General features: G+C 42.7%; 1 long non-coding RNA gene across 1 annotated transcript in view; it reads left to right on the top strand.

The window, feature by feature from the left end:
- Window positions 1–6,185: 6,185 nt before the first annotated feature.
- LOC116789559 overlaps window positions 6,186–10,379 on the top strand; it is a 6,278-nt gene continuing 2,084 nt past the window's right edge. Inside the window, exon 1 of the long non-coding RNA XR_004358082.1 lies at window positions 6,186–6,240. This is a non-coding gene — a long non-coding RNA (uncharacterized LOC116789559). The remainder of the gene's footprint in view (window positions 6,241–10,379) is intronic.

The raw sequence follows: 10,379 nt of genomic DNA on the forward strand, positions 1-10,379 counted from the left end.
ATCCCTCTTCCAGCAATCCTCCCTTAACCACACCTCCATTATGTGCACATTGTCCCTTGCAGTATTAAGAAATGGGTTTCCTTTTTTTAAAGAACTGAAATACTCAGATTGCAAGAACTGTTCTCTCTATGTCCACAGGAATTCATGTGTGGCCCAGCTGCTTCTGAAAGCCTGTGCCCTTTCTGAAGCAAATGCATCTCAGATAATCACAGACTGCTTTTTCCTGGGGTCAGGTGCTACATGGAACAACATGATGATAACTGTGTGCTTTTCAAGTTCTGAAATTCTTTTCAAATTCAATTTTCAAATTCTTTTTCAAGTCAGAAAAATCTGGGAGCCCTCCCTTCGAAAACCTGAAAGTTAACAGGGAGAACATCAGTTTTCAAGGTCATCTTTGTTATTTTGAGCAACTAAATATATCGTTTATGCAAAGGAAAAAGTTAAATAAATGTTTCAACTTCAATGTCATGGCAAATTCTAATAATAAATGGAAAAATAAACCAGCTTGATACCCATTAAAATTTCTAGATATGCTGATACTGACTTGAAAAACAATACTGAGGGAACTCAGGGAGGAAAGATGTTACTGCAAGGATTGTTTCCTGAAAAGTATACTAAGGCGTCATCAAACCAACTATTTTGGGATGTCGTACTGGAAATGACATAAAGTACAATAACTGAAAGAAAAGATGGAGATCCTGATATCAACCACTTAGGCTGCAGATGGGTCTGTGTGTATGAAACACACATTAGTTTGTTTTGAAGGTATTACTGTACAGAAGATAAGGAACATTCAGTGTCTCTAGTGTATTTAGACTGATAAAAATCTTACCCTGAGAACAAATGCAGAAGACAATTTGAGTCAACAAAATAGTGCACTGCATTAAAAAAAACAACTATTTTTGAAGAACTGTCATTTCTGTCTCCAGTTTAACGTGTGCTGGGCCTCACTGGTGAAATGCAGGTGTGCACAGGTGTGCACAGGTGGGTGGGTCACAGCTTGGATTTAGACCAGCCATGCATGTGGCAAACTGAATCCGAGAAGTGTAGGATGGACACGAGTCCTTTGCAAGGCTGTAACAGAGAAAAGCCCTCCAATTTCACTGCTTGTTGACAATCACCTTCCCAGTGAACATGTTGGGACTCAAAGTTTGACATCTCGGCAACTTTCAAACTCATGGCAGAACTCCAGCAGCTCTAAGAAGTTCAAGACTTCAGCTATTAATCATCTTGCCTGCAGAGAGGAATTGGATGCAGACTTGGTTACTGCAGGTGCTTGTACTCATTGCAAAGTAAGGGTACAGGACTCCAAAAATCACCTGCTCCAATCCTGGGCTTGGATATGCCAGAGGTGTAGAGCGTTTCAGAAGGCATTGGTCTGACCTCGGCTCGGGTCCCTCCTGTGAAGGAGATTGCTTCAATAATCCTTCTCAGGGCTGCACTTTCCTATTGCAGAAAGGTTTTCCTAAACCACCAGAGCTGAAAACTGTGCTAAATTATTCTCCTTGTTGACATTCCCCAGCAGCCTCCGAGAGTGACTGACTTCCTTCCTTCCTCCCTTTTCTCTCTCTTTCTTCCTCCCTTTCTCTCTCCTCTCTCTCTCTCCCTTTTTTTCTCTCTCTCCCTTCCTTCTTCCCTTTCTCCCTTTCTTTCTTCTTTCTTTCTTTCTTCTTCCTTTCTTTCTTTCTTTCTTTCCCTTTCTTTCTCTTTCCTTCTTTCTTTTCCTTTCCTTCTTTCTTTTCCTTTCCTTCTTTCTTTTCCTTTACTTCTTTCCTTCCTCCTTTCCCCAAAGAAGGCTCCCTTCATGTCTGACCACCTTTTACAGCTTTCCTATGGCTCCCTCCTAGACTCTTTACATTTCTCCCTAGACAACGTTGTTGAAAGGCTTCAGAATAACGGATTGGCATCACAGCTGATCAGGCAGAGGATGGGAATCATCCTCTGAGTCTTGCCTATATTATTCCGCTGGTTTTCTCCCTTCCTACAGCCCCAAAATGAGAATTATAATTTTTGGCACCAGCATCTCACTGATTTTTTTACAGTCTGAGGTTTTTCTTATCCCTTAATTCTTTGCCTGAGTTCTGATGGTGAGCCACATAAGCTCCCTTTATCACTGAGCAATCTCCACTTGTCTCTATCAGATGGCAAGTTATTGATTTCAGACATGATGTCAAGGTCATTTTGGATTCTGACATTTTCACCTGAATTTTTTAAGTTTTAGTGACTTTTGGCCACACACAAATGCCCTAGTTATGTTCTTTTTCCTGTACAGGGAACCATGTTTTAATTGGAATAATTTGAATTTTTAGCTTAGCGTCAGTCCCTGAAAAAAGAACATTCAGGACTGAAAAAATTCTAAACAATATCATATTTAATGCAATCCTTACCCTACCTTATCTCTTCTTTCTTTTGATTTTTGAGAGAGATCAAAGAAGTGATTTATTGATAGACTTTATAAGTGAGCACCAGCAGTTGAGTTCAATGTGCTAATAATGTGCAGCAGCAAAGGAGGATGGAGACTGGATTATGTGCAAGTGTCTCTCTTTTTTCCCCATGCATTCTGATTACTTGCTGTGGACGTAGCATCCCAAGAAATATAAGAAGTTTACATGCAGAGTGACAGACAGAGCAAGTTTCAACAAGAATTCCTTTCTTTCTGGCTGAACTGCACAAACCCAGCAACTCGGCTCCCAGCGCTGCAGTTTACGTGCCTCCTGTGCACGTGTTTGTGTATGTGGGGCTTTTGAAAACAAACTGGGCTGAATCACACTAGGAGAGCTTCACAGGCTCGTGTTGCTGGCCCAGCCTGGAATGGCAGACTCCCAGAAATCCATTGCCAGCAGGCAGGTAGGGGTGGGAATTGTTTTCTCACTTGCATGAGTCAGGAGTGTTTTTTCCCTTCACTTTGTATTCCCATATGGTGGTGCTTTTTCTGATGAGCACGTTCAGCCTCTGGAAACGCAACGGCATCTTCATGGAAACTGCCTCCAGGGACACATCCTCCATCCTCTGACCCGCCCCAGCCGCCTGCGAGCACGAGATCCTGCTCACTGCTCTTCCCTTCTGGAGCCACACTCATCCTGCCTGTCCTGTCACCCCACACTTCCTCCCGATTTTGTGTCCTGACTTTGAATCCTGGTGGATGTGCCGGAGTTTATGCTGAGCTCTGAGAGACAGAGGACGTCCGCCTCACTCCTCCTGTTGGCTGAAGGATTTGCCAAAGCTTAAGCTGACTGGCAGCCCTTTGAGCTGCACAGAGGTGTCAGTGGAGGGATTACAGAGTGTAAAACGATGCACAATTAAACACCCAGGGTATTTATTGGATCTAAGCTTACAGCAGATAATTGTCCTCTACATTTTTTTCTTTTTTTTTTTTACTAAACCATTAGGTGCTGGCCTAAACCCAATCTCTGGAGGAGCAGATTAGCAGGACTATTATGCCATCTTGCCTAATACCCCTCAAGATTTATTCCCTCTGGGAGCTATAAAATATATTGTGTAATCTCCTCCAGGTTACAGACACATTGGCAGTCACACCTCCCTGATATCAGGATTGCCAGTGGATGATGGATGATACTGTCGGAACAGAGATAAACTTGGCCCTTGGTGCATCATGAGTCTGATTTCAAAAGCAGCAATTTTTTTGCATAGAGATTTAATGTATAAGCTTGCAGTTTTAGGAGACATTTGTTCAGGGATTCCATGCTCTGGCTGTCTTGAGCATGTGAAACCCCTCAAGAGAGGCTGCACAGCCAGACTGCTGCTGCCCTAATTAATCCTCTTGCGCATTGGCATTTACAAGCAATAATTTGACTCTCTCTGTTTTATTAAAACACATACTGTAAAGTGCTCAGCTGAGGAGGAAATTAAAATTTCCTTTCACACCCAAGACTTTCCTGGTAATGCAAATACCTTGACATTACAACAGCCAGCATGTTGTGTGGACAAAGCAGGGCAAGATGTACCTCACAGAGGGCCTGATCAAGGGTGTTTGTGGAGGTATGAAACTCCTCTTGCTACAGAGCTGGGAAGAGAGAGGGGAATGAGAATAACCCAAGTAGATCTTTAGCTGGTGCAGTTGGGAGTAATTTAATTGATTCCAGAGGAGCCACCCTCCCTGACACAATGTGGGTGGAAACCCTCAGAAAGGCTTGTGTTGAGGACCTCAATATTCATAAGTGTCTCTTAGAGAGCTTTGTTCTTACCACAGGCAGCTCTGAAAGAGCCTGGAGATGAAAGGGTCAGGAGAGAGGCCAAGGGTACAGCTATTCCAGCTGTTCCGCAGTTGGGATGGGAGATGTGCTCCACAGCTCCATCCTGTAAGATCCTGAAATGCTTTTACTTATTCACTAAGAATAATTATTCGGTGGAAACACTTAGTCAAGGGAAATAACTACTCAGGAGAAAGTAGCCACGATCAGGAGGAATGCATAGCAGCATTTACAGGAACAAGAGGGAAACAGCAACTTTTTCTGGTTGAAACCACAAGTGAAATTGTGGCGAAACCCCAGTTGACACTGAGCCAGGGCTGTGGGCTTTCACTCCTACGCTCGTGACAAGTGCGACGGAGTTCGTAACAACGAGAGACACTCAATGATGCAGAGTGATGCCTCCTGTGAGAAGCAAGAGGATGCCCTTCCACTGGCATTTCCTACCTCCTCAGTGGACTTTATCCTGTAGCCTTGCCATTAGGTGGCATCAAAAGGGCTGGGCAATGTCTTGGATGATTCCCCTTAGGAATCCGTATCTTTGTTTTCTGTTTAATTTGATAGCTACTACTTCTAATTCATACATGACCCAAGGGCACCTGGATGGTCAGTGTACTCCTGGGGGAGAATCTGTGGGACTCAAATGCCCTCGTGGAACATTGTTCTGTTGGAAGGTACTGTATCCTCAAAGTCAGAACTTTGGAATTGTAAGCAAAATGTCTACATGATTCATAGACAATCAGATCCAGCATTTTAATAATATCAAATCCCCCCAAAATTGCAGAAAAATTTTGGTAATTTTGAAATTTAAAGAAAATTTTCTTTAAAAACCTGGTATGAAAGTCAGATTGCTTCTGTTTTGATCAGAATCTTGAAAAGGAATATTCCTGTTTAATTTGGAATGAAAATAAATGTTGAAAATGCAGGGCTTTTGGCATGCCTTGGATGCAAGTCTGCTCTGATGAGAAAGATTGCTGGTTTATTACCTCAAACACAGCTCTGTGCTCAACCTCAGTGACACACAGGAAATTCTGATGAGTTAGGGCTCACTTCACCTTTCTGCACAGGTATGTCCCTGAATCTCTTAAATGCTACTTCTGTGTTACAGTCTTGGGAAGGCCATCAAAAAAGAGCAACTGTCTCTATTTTTTCAGTATCTTTAGAGTGGCAGAAACATGAGCCTCTCCAACATTTTTTTGCCCTGCTCTATTAATTAGGAGTGGTAAAATGTGGGATGGAGCTGCTTCCCTTGAAACCCCTACCTGTGTGGGGTTCATCAGCTCCTCATGCATTTCCTGCGTGGTTGGACTTCTGTCCCCCTCGCAGAACCTGCTGTATTCCCTGCTTAGGGAAGCAGCTGGCAGTTCAGGAGTGGGCTGACTTGAAAAATAAGGATGGAATGTGCTCTGAGCTGGGGTGGTGGGAATGGTGGTTTGGATAGAAGGGAGAGCAACTTTACCTTCTTAATCATCCCATGTTTGCTTAATTATCCCAAAGTATGTTTTTCATTCCCCTGTCCCGTCACAGAATGTGAGCAGGGCTTGTTGTGAGCATCAGGAAATATGAAAGGTGAGTTTCCCTGTAATCCCACGTATTTCCGAGTTGCCCACTCTCCCCTCAGAACAGCTGCTTTGACTGCTGCTTTTTGTTTGCTTTTCTTCCAGCAGTCCTGCCTTTCTTTGGCCTATTTTTCCATCCTCTCCTCCTCCTCTTCTGAGTCATATGTTGACACAGTTCAGTGTTGGCCCTGGTTGTTAGAAGGGGGCATTGTTGCTGCATGTAGGTACAAAGAGGGGTTATTTTCCTGCTTGCCATGTGAGTATCAAAAGTCCTGTAATTTCTATCTCTGCAAAGTCAGGTGTTCAGTGTCCAGATGTTCAGCTGATGCCAGTTCCCTTTCACAGATCTGTTCTGGGGGGCACCAGTTGGAGCTGATGAAGACCAAAAGACTTTTTTCCAAAATGTCCTCTCTCTCTTCCACAGCCCTGTTTCCAGTGCTGCAGGAATACCAAGTGTTTCCAGCAACATGCAGGTATGGAAAGCTCTGCCCCGTTGTCAGGTTGTAAATGGTGATGAAAGACAGCTGAGAACTGTGACTGTGTTGTGGCATGACCAAGGCGCGACACTGATTCCCATCTTAGGATATCCCAGCTGGCAATCTTGTCCTGATCCATGGACCTGCTCATTTTGGAAGACCTTATTACCTGTGGCCCCAGGAATGCAGCTTTATTAGGCCACTCCTGTACCTTGGGATAGCCTCTCCTCACTTCTTCCCTGCTGCCTTTCTTACTGTCCTTATTGATACAAAGGCATCACTGGTGGGAGACTGGACTGAAGTGCTGTTACAGAACAGCACTTCAGATTTTGAATTAAGAATAGTTTTTAATTAAAACCACTTATTAAATGACAGAGATCCACTCTTCCTGTGGGAAAATAATAGACTAGGGAGTTGTTGCACTGAACATTTAACTGGTGTCAGGGAAATCAGTGCCTTTCATGTTCCCTCTGCTACAATTCTTTAGGGCCTGGATTTTCTTTGCCTCTTGCCTTCCACACTGAAGCAGTGAATGCTTCAAGGCAAGGAGTGTCTCAGTTTGTTTTACAAAACATCTGCATTAACATTCTCACTCATCATTTTAAGCCTTGTGGTGCTAACTTAAGAGGGGATGTTGCTGTCTCAGATAGTACAGAATCTTATGTTTAATAGAAGTTTTTTCTCCTCTAACGGTGTGCTTTGTTTTCAGAAGGATTTCTGGCCTTTATATTCTAGTGTTATTCTTTTCTCTGTACTCCCCCTTCTCTAGGTGATGGCTCGTTGCTCTTCACCCTGCTCAGAAGACAGTATAGCAAACATGGGTTGTGCTCACTGATGTAAAGACAGATCAATCTGTATTTATTCTGTAAGAGAAACTGGGAGCCATTTCTCCAGCTTAAAACAGGCTGATTTTGCTTTGATGGGCTGTGTGACCCCTTCCCTTTGTTTTCTGCAAACGTCTCCCCGACCATTTTTATTTACAACAGTATATTCATAGAAAAGAGCATGTTTCAAATATGGAAAGGAAAAAGTGTGACACCCTCTGAAAGCATTTGCTCAGCTGTTTTGGAAGTTCTTTGTGGGTGTTGGAGTGTTTTAATCATTCAGTAAAAACAATGCCATGTAATTTAGCAGTTCAGAGGCCATTTAAACAGCCTACTCAGTATTCTAGGGTTGGAATACGTTCAACTGCTCTTGACCACCAGAGATCTACTTAATGCCTCAAAAACTGACTTTATGAAGTTGGGTGGTTTCGTTAACATGATTTCTAAACGGAGCCCTTGCTGACAAGCAACTTGCACTCAGAAACACTGTCATACAGCAGTTTTTCTCCTCTGGGTCTTTTAAAGAGAATGTTGTAAAATGCTTTACCATCAGTTCTTATACAGCCTAATTTAAAAATAGAGTTTATTGTAGAGGAAGTGATTCAATAACAGGAGAAAGAATCCTGAAGAGATGGACCCACACAAATGAAACAACAATCCTCCACTGGGGTGAATTAGGCAGAGCAGAAATACAAATGAAAGTAATAAGATGAGTCTCTGGTGGACCAAGATAAGATGAGACCAGAGCAGTAGGATGAAGGAGATCTTCAAAATCCAGGGAGTGATTCTTAATTATATTAAATGCTGGATAAATGGTTAGAGGTATAAAGCCAGTCAATGTGTCTGAAAATGGGGGATATTTACTCCATTTCTTGCAGCAAGAGGTTGTTCTGTTCATGGATTTGGGACCCTTACAAGTTTCTGAGAACAAGGATTTGGGAATCTGTCTTTTACGTTGCAAAAATAATTGCGAAAGGTGGGGTCAAGATAAGGACAAAAGTTAAATACTTTCCACAGAGGAAGAGAATAAAAACAGGCAATAATATCTTGCTTTCCAACCACAGGACATTAAAGACAGTGCTTAATTAGATAGCTAGTGATTAATAGAAGCAAATAGGGTTTTATTGGAAAGAGAGTAAAGTGATCAGAGAAAAGACTGGTTTTCTCATTCTTTGTAGAGAAACATCATTCAGACACGAAGGGCAGAATTGGTAGCAGAGACAAAAACGGGGAAAGATTTGCAGGGAATTTTGTTGAGACAAATGGGTGGTGAGCCCAACACTCTGAAACAAGTATTGTTTAAAACATGACACACCAGCTAGAATTAGATGGCTGCTTGTGAAATGCTACTTCCTTGGAAACCTCATCACAAGTGTCTCTTGAGCAACAGGGAACCAGCATATAAATCATTGCAATATTTATTTTTTAATTCGGTAATACATGGGGTGATCTGCTTTTAGAGCATGCCTGTATTTAATGTATTAAATCAGTGGTCGATGTTTTCCATCCCTTTCACTCCCTAGGATAAAACATTACATTATCTCTTTATACACCTCTACAATAATGCTGAAACATAACACATTTCACATTTGAGCCTCCTTGTGATAAATTCTGCTCTCGGCTTCAGCCTTGCTTTGAGTCTTTCCACGTTGCAAGCACAGACATGTGAAGAGGGAGTCACATCCCTAGAAAAGACCAGGTTGGATTACAAACCGTGAGGTGGTTTTAGCTGCGCTGCCTACGCTTTGTTTCCTTACAGGATCACCCTCCTCTCCCCTCCCTTCTGAACCCGCTGACTGATGTCAACCAACTTCACCAGAAGGGCAGAAATGTCAAAGATAATTTTGTCGCTGTAAGTGTCGGCAATAAATTGTTGAGTAGGAGAGAGAGAGATCTTGTGACTGAAAGGAAGGATTGAAGTGTGAGCTCAGGCATGAGTAGGGCTGAATGTGCCCAGGAGAGATGTTATGAAAGCTCCACTAATGGGGAGATGATTGAGAATCCACATATCCGATGTGGCTCGGTAGCAAACCAGCTTTCACTGCATGTTGAACCAGCAAAATTAATTGGGGGAGCTTTTGACTTGTGGCCTTTGAATTTCTAAGGTTCTCTGTTCTGCTTTCCTCTACAATCTAGCAGGGATACTTTTCCTATGAAAGTCAACATTGTTCTACAGCTCTATGTCTTTAGGAGCTGAGCTGTTAAGAAAATGCCAAATAAATTGAGATTAACGGTAAAATTAAAGGTGTTGACAGCATAGCAGGTCTTTGGAGAATCTTGGATTATAGCAGTATGGAGATCCAGAGGCGATGTGCCACAGGAACTCAATGAATCCATAAACCCTCTGGAAACAATTTCATGGTCATTATTCTGGACAGAGTTGATAGGAAAAAATATACTTCTTATATACAATTCAGTCCATTTCCCTATACTTTTCCATTAACTCTGCTACCTCCCTGGATTAACTCTGAGATGTCTTTGTGCTTCCTGAAATAGCTGAAGTGGCTTTAGAGATATTAAACCTTCCCTAGGCAAGGCCTTGAAGTGTCTGATCAGAGCAGCCCCTTCTCTGAAGGGAAGGCATGTTGCACCAGATGATTCCCAGAAGTCCCCTCTGATCCATATCGACCTGAGTCTGATACTACTCTTGTGACATTGCTGGCTCAGGAAATCCTGAATGTCTTTAAAGATGTCAGATTAGACTCAAACTTTATTATGTATCTTAACAACAGGAACAGGAATTTAACAACAGGGCCAGTATTTTGCCATGTTATGCAGAAGCTGGGCAGTTTAGGAAAGTAACCAAATGTTGAAAGACCCATTAAAATAGCAAGAAATGGTAACTTGTTTTGATAGGCATTTCATTCTGTGTTTTATGGGCAAGGATGTCTGTGAGAAATGTGACAAATTGGGTTCCAGAGTGTCTCTTTTTCTGACCAGGGCCCCTGATGTTTTGATTATAATTGAGAGGAAATGCCTGTTTCCAAGATAAACTTCACCTCTCTTCCATGGGGTGGTGGGGAGCATTACTAAAATCATATACCCTCCAACCAAGCTGAGGGGGACTGGGGGATGAGGACACACACCAAGGTCTTTGTGAGGAAAAATGGTGATGGACAAAACTTGTCTGTGCAACTTCATTAGACACAAAGCACCAACTTCTGCAAATCAGCACAACTGACTTGACGGTGAAGTGGTGGGCGAGGCCATGCCCGGTCAGCGGTGGGACTTGGTGATCTTAAAGCTCCTTTGCAGCCCAAATGGTCTGTGACTGTGAAGCTGTCATTTTGCCTTGCACCAGGTGAGTCACTG

The sequence above is a fragment of the Chiroxiphia lanceolata genome, chromosome 7, assembly GCF_009829145.1.
Source record: "Chiroxiphia lanceolata isolate bChiLan1 chromosome 7, bChiLan1.pri, whole genome shotgun sequence".
Taxonomy (NCBI): domain Eukaryota; kingdom Metazoa; phylum Chordata; class Aves; order Passeriformes; family Pipridae; genus Chiroxiphia; species Chiroxiphia lanceolata.